Consider the following 7,443-nt stretch of genomic DNA (forward strand, 5'->3'; position numbering starts at 1 on the left):
ATCGGAGTGGGGGAGGAGGAAAGGAGGTACTGTAGAGTACTTATAGGTGTAGCTTAGCGTAGCACAGCACAGAGCTGAACAGTACACTACAACAGTACCGTACAGTAGCTCACGCTGGTGGGGACAGATTGTGGTCGGGTAGGAAGCCATGAGGCAGGTGGAAGCTTTTTCCAGCCATGTGTCCATGAAACCATGCTGTGTGTGTTTGTGTGTTTTTGTCTGTGAGTGTGTGTGTGTGTGTGTGTGTGTGTGTGTGTGTGTGTGTGTGTGTGTGTGTGTGTGTGTGTGTGTGTGTGTGTGTGTGTGTGTGTGTGTGTGTGTAGGTACCTGTGCGTGTGTCTGTGTGTGCATTCATGTGTATTTGTGAACATGACACCGAGAGTTTCACCTTGCCTTGAGCGTGCTTGAAGTAGTTTGCTTGTCAATATGCTTCCTCATTGTGTGCTGCGGATCAATAGGATATCTAGAATAGGTCTGGAACCACCACCTGGGCAATAAGATACAGCCACTCTGGAGCTCAACTCTCACAGCCATAAGCTGTGAAGCTCATTTAAACCGTGAGTGGCTTGTTCAATTGATTTCTCTGTGGACCCAGTAAACTCTCTACCTCTCCCTCTCATCTATCATCTCTTTTATTTGCTTTCTAACCCTTTCTTCAAATACAGAATGCACTCTTTGTGTACATTACTTCTCCTCTTTTCTTATTCTTTTCTCGTGTTTTGAAATCGCTAAGTCGGTTTGCGACAAGTTGAGAGAGATTTCTAGTGATACAAAATATCACACACACACACACACACGCACGCACGCACGCACGCACGCACGCACGCACGCACGCACGCACGCACGCACGCACGCACGCACACACACACACACACACACACACACACACACACACACACACACACACATCAAATGGTGTTTCTTATTTATTGTGCAAAGGTTTTTTTCAGATTAACTTCCTACAACCATATTCTCTCCTTTGATAAATCAGACATATAAACACAATTAAACACAGCCTTATTTTGCTGTGCAACGCTTGCTCCAAAAAAAGTGCCAAAAACAAAATATTGTGGATCGATGATTGAAAGGCAGCAGTGACATAATCCAGACACAATTTTCAAAATGGAGAGCAAAGGAAATACCACAGCCATCAAGCAAGAGGACTTAACATTTCAATAAACTCCAAGAACAACCAGGTGCTATGGTTCCGCAATGTAATTATGGCTGCCTACCGGCAACATTCTGAGTGAAGGTCAAGGCTGTGGTGTAATTATCGAGCCGTGTGTAACAAGCCTGGCATTACTGAAAGACAAGGTGCTCTTTATAAACACATTATGTTCATCAGTGTCTTAACACAATATTAAGTAAATTCAACTCGGGCCAGGTCATAAATAGATGCATTATGATAAGCCTGTTAATGCGATGGCTAGATGATATTGGTACGAAAATGTAGTATTATTTTTCCAAAGGATGTAAAGGATACTCTTATGCTGGCGAGAGTAAATGTTTTTCAAGTTCAATTATGGAAGGATGATAGATAGCACAGTTGAATCTATTCTGCAACATTTGACAATTTACACTTCAGCAACCACGCCTTCTTCTTCACACTTCATAATGCATAATGCATTTTAAACAAAGGCATTCATGTAGTTCCAATGGTCTTTGCCTATTTATATTCATTGCATGATTAAATGTAACATTAAACACATGTCTGTGGAGTGGGTAACTATAAACACTAAACTGTTATCTGGTTGGTGTCTGTAGCCAGATAGCTTTGCCAATTGCCTCACAACGGAGCAGTCACACAAATGTGGTTTATAGCAGCGGTCCCCAACCTTTTCAGCATCAAGGACCGGTATGATTCTCCGAAAAGTTTCACGGACCGGGGGGGGGGGGGGGGGGGGGGGGGGGGGGGGGGGGGCAAAAATGCAAACATGTTATATGCAATCTAACAACTGCATATAGACTTGGGTTATGTTGCGCAGAGGTTGCCAAAAATGCAAACATGTTATATGCAATCTAACAACTGCATAGACTTATGGCATGTAAAAGAGTGACAGTATTGCGAAGTGAATAAAAAAAAAAATATATAAAAAAAATAATTAAAATAAATAAATAATCTTTCTCTGCGGACCGGTACCAAATGACCCACGGACCGGTACCGGTCCGCGGACCGGGGGTTGGGGACCGCTGGTTTATAGGACTACCCATAGCATCTGATTCCTGGGTATCCACATGCATACATTCATCATGGCGTTCTCTGTGCTGAAATTTGATCAAGCTTATCAAGTCTGGGAAATGACTCCACCGGTGGCAGATCAATATCCCAGACCTCTGGGTTGTTTCCAAAGGGAGGTCAATTACTCGAGAGGAGAGAAAAAATATCGTACAAAGTATTCACATTCAAACTAGCAAGACCTCAGTGGAAAGGCTGATCCATAATTAATTGTGATCAAATCAGCGATCATTAGATCTGTGGTGAATGATTGCAATGACTGGGTGCAGTGTCTGGAACACTAGCGGGCACATGGGTGCTTCTACTTAGCAAACAAAACAGTTGAAAAGGCTTTAAGAAAGGAACGATGTACGCAAGGGATAACAGCGAAGTTACGTATCAGTAAAATATCTGGATGAGGATATGGAAATAACTGGAAGCTAATCATCCCGTGTAGCTCTGAAAACCCAATGTCTTTTGGGGGGCCCCTCCGTCTAGACCCTTGCGATTAAGCTGGGGCCCGGCCTGCCTCGCATTCTGTCCACTAGAACCCAGACATTCTCTTACTATTAGTTTTTTTAGCCGTGCAATGTTTTTTTATTCAAACATTTCTAGACACACGTCATTCACGAGCAGGCAAGGAGTAGATAAGCGTCTTGCTCAAGGATAACCACCCGAACCGCTGAACTCTTCCGCCTTTCACAATCTGCTCTCCACTTGCATCATTTATTAACATCTCGGTGACAGGCAAAGTCATCACTGCTCCGGGGGAGAGGAACGCTGCTGACCGTGGAGCCGTGACATCACCAGGTGATGCTGCACGGGTTGAGGCTGGCGGGGATGTCTACCACTCTGGGACCGGGAACATGAATCTCACAGAAGCGTCTGTCCAAAAAACGGGCGCTGACTCACCCCCCACCCACCCCACCCCACCCCACCACTCCACCACCTCCCCCACCCTACCTCTCCGGCACCAGGACTCTTTGTTCCGCTGCCCTTCTTGACACGCGGCCGCCTGTGTATGGGTTGTTATTAAGTGTGTCAGTATCTGATGCAGCACTCTTTTAATAAGCCTTGTTGTGTTTTGGTAAACATGAAGCAGGTTGACAACTTTATTGTCTCTGCACTGGTGGAGAGGAGACACTAGAACAGTGAGGGAACCTTTTGAGACCTGCGTTTTGAGTTTTGACGGCAAATCATGTTTTTCAAATGTAGGGAGGGAAAGCGTGACAGAGAGAGGAACGTCTATTGTCTGCAATTTGTTATTTCTATTCAGAAAAACATTTTATTGTTCAAGCTGCAAATGCATTTATCTGACTAAGCAAATTAAATGATAATGATGGCACTGAAACCAACTCAACTTTAAAATAGTAAATATAAATTGTATTGATACAGTGTATAAAACACATTTCAATTTCTAGCTTACCTCTCCTCCCCCTCCCCCTTTCCTCCCCTCTCCCCTCCTCTCCTATCCTCTCCTCCCCCTCCCCTCCCCTTTCCTCTTCCCTCCCCTCCTCTCTTCTCCTCCCCCTCACCCTCCCCACCCATCTCCTCTCCCTCCCCCTCTCCTCCCATTTCCTCTCCCCCTCCCCTCCCCCCTCCTCTCCCCTCCTCTCCCCTCCTCCCATCGCCTCCTCCCCTCTCCTCTCCGCTCCCCTCCTCTCCTCTCCGCTCCCCTCCCCTCCTCTCTTATCCTCTCCACTCCCCTCCTCTCCTCCCCCTCCCCCTCCCCTCCCCTCCCCTCTCCTCTATGATCTCCTCTCCTCCTTCCTCTTCTCATCATGGTTTTTGCTGGAGCGGGAGAGCGAGGCTAATCATTAGTCATCATTGAAAGGTCAGGATGCAGGATTGGGATGCCTAGGCTGCAGGCTGCTAGTCTCGTGGCTTCGGAACCTGAGGTTGCAGTAGTGGCTCCCTCATCCTAACTTCTCTATTAAGCTACTGCGTGGAGTGACTCTTTAGTCCTCGGAAAAGACCCACTGTTTAACTTCATGTTATTTTTTAGGATCATGATAGATAGATAGAAAGTTTGTTGAGTGTAACATTTTTATAGGTTGCTGTGTTTAACAAAACTGTCCGGATATCATCATACTTGGCCAGGGATGGAATCAGGTCTTATACCCAGGCCATACACGGCAGCCTTATGTGAGAGTATGCATGTGAGAGGAGGGGGGTAAGGTCTTTGGGGTGTGGATAGCATTATATTTAAAGCCTTTGCCCTGACATCAGGCGTCTGCCGCTGCTGTTGCAGACCTAAATCCTTGAACCGTATGTCTGTTCAAGCCACTTCCCCGTCGTACCGTTTCCTTAAAGGCTTGGAATCGAATTATTCCGCCCTGAATGACCTGTGTGCAGAGCCGTCTCTCAGAGCGAGCTCCGCTTTAACGCTCCACAGGGACCGAGACCGATGGCCCAACCCATGGCTCTCCAGGTGCCTCACCAGCTGAGAACACAGAAGGGTCTCATAAAGTAACAAGACACTCGGAATGAATCCTACAACTACATAGCATCTACCAAATACATACATATATACAAACAAAATAATTAATAAAGAAATACAAGCGGCTTCACCAGGTAGAGCGCCGCACCATATAGGCTCAGTCGTGAACGCAGCGATCCGGGTTCAAATCCTGCCCGTGGTCATTTGCTGCATATCCACCCTCTATCTCCCATACCTTCCTCTCTATCTCACCCTATAATGAAGCAAAAAAATAATACTACAAATAATAATGAAATGAAATGCTAATGCTATAAGGACGTTCTCCTTACCGTATATCTCTAAGAAACACATTAATGGTGAGCTTGAGGCGTCCCCCTAGCAGAGAAGAGGAACCCGCAGCTGAATCACACATGCTGTTTGAAACCCCCAAGCCCATCCCGCCACTGATTACTCTGTCTTTGAATCGGCTCCCGGAGCACTGATTACACACTTGTGGCGCGCCAAACATCTGCATACACTGACATGGATCCGGTTGCCTGGTCCCCCCCCCCTCCGCTCACACTCCTCCAGACAACATGAAGAGCCATTGATTTGTGACCATCAAGGCGTCTTTAACAAGGCCTGATTCGCCTTGTTATGGTTTTCTGCCGCATTAACATTTTCATTCACTCAGTGGCAGGGCTTTATCAGTTACAGCATCGCTAAAGGGGATGTTTATTTACATATTAATTACCTGCTTTTTATCTACTGCTATGCTTGAAAAGCTGCTGCTACTTAAAAGAGATGTTCAGGCCCTTCTCGTTAATGAGCCACTTTTACAGAACGCCCGCGCTTTAGAATGAATAGGGGCGCAATTAACCAATGTAATTATTGCATTTGTTTTTTGATGCTCATACGTCAATTGTGTGTGTGTGTGTGTGTGTGTGTGTGTGTGTGTGTGTGTGTGTGTGTGTGTGTGTGTGTGTGTGTGTGTGTGTGTGTGTGTGTGTGTGTGTGTGTGTGTGTGTGTTTATCTCTCTCGCTTTCTCACTCCCTCTTTCTCCTTATGTCTCGGTCTTTATCCCAATCTCTCACACACCCCCACACCCCTCCCCCCCCCCCACACACACACACGCACGCACGCACGCACGCACGCACGCACGCACGCACGCACGCACGCACGCACGCACGCACGCACGCACGCACGCACGCACGCACGCACGCACGCACGCACGCACGCACGCACGCACACACACACACACACACACACACACACACACACACACACACACACACACACACACACACACAAACATGATGTTCTTCTCCCCAAATTCGAGTTGACCTGCAATTATCTTCTGCTCTAGATACTTTTTGTCCCCAAAGACTCAGGCCTGATCGGCTGCAGGTGGTGCCAGATGTCCTCAATGCCCTTCACCGTTCATCACTCCTGTCCTTTACAGCCGTGTGTTCCTCCGTCTCACGTAGAAACTCTTACTTAAGCACGGCTCCCCTTTGGATTCAGAAAGGTCACCTGTGTTCTGCTCATCCAGGGGGAATAGTGGAGGGGGTAAGTGCTGTGGTGGCCTCGGATTCACCTCGACACAGGCTTACTTATACAGAGTTCATGTTCGTTCCTTCTGGAGAACATCACATGTTTTGCCCTCGGTTTCCGGTGAGGTAGAATAACACAGAGAATGATGAATGGGATGCAGGACAGTCTGGTGGTCAGGGTGGTCTGACCCCCGGCTGAAAGGTTCAAACCTTGATCAAGACCCCTGCTTGTTAATGAAATTTATCTAAAAACCCACTGGAGGTCACCTTGGATTAATGCTTCTAAATGGTAAATGGACTGCATTTATATAGCACTTTTCTAACCAGTAGCCACTCAAAGTGCTTTACAATATTGCCTTACTTTCAACCATTCATGCTCACATTCACACACCGACGGCGGAGTCAACCATGCAAGGCGACAGCCAGCTCGTCGGGAGCAGTTAAGGTTAGGTGTCTTGCTCAGGAACAGCTCAACACTCGAACTACCAACCTTCTGGTCGCCAGCCAACACGCTCTACCTCCTGAGCCACGTGCCACCCCCATCTACCAAATGACCCGACAGGTTATAGAAAGACGCCACGGTTCCACTGTCATCACCCCTGCGCCATGGCAGCATCCACCCATGCCCTGCTGCCCCCAACCTTAAATCAAGACATCCCATAATACTCTACTCCTTCCTCTTGTGTGTGAGTTCTGTTTCTCTGTGGGGCTCTCTGACACCTGGTATCCCCTGTTTGCTGCATGACGGTGTGGACAGTGGTGGTGGTGGTGGTGGTGGTGGTGGTGGTGATGATGATGAGGGTCATTGCTAGTGATGAAGAGGGGTGCTGACATTAACCATGCTGGTTGTGAGGAGGTGCGGGGGTCTTGGTGGTGTTGTGAGGATGAGGAAGGGTGCTGGAAGTGTTGATGATGATGAGGAGGAGGGGTGCTGATAGTGATGGTGATGAGGAGGATGATGATGATGATGATGATGATGATGATGATGAAGAGGATGGATGATGAGAAGGGGTGCTGGTAGTGGTGATGATGGTGAAGAAGTGCTGCTAGTGCTGAAAAGGAGGAGGGGGTCTCAGAGGACTGGGCTCACTCAGCAGCTCCTGACCCCCTCTCAGCAGTCCCAGAACATGAGGACCTGCTGGGCTTTTCAGCACTTTCTTCCTTCCTGTCTGTCTGTCTCTTTTTTCTCTCACTCACTCTCGGTTAGAGTCTCCCCCTCACTCTCACTTAATTTCTCTCTTGCTCTCGGTCTTGC

Source organism: Gadus morhua, chromosome 16 (genome assembly GCF_902167405.1).
Source record: "Gadus morhua chromosome 16, gadMor3.0, whole genome shotgun sequence".
Lineage (NCBI taxonomy): Eukaryota > Metazoa > Chordata > Actinopteri > Gadiformes > Gadidae > Gadus > Gadus morhua.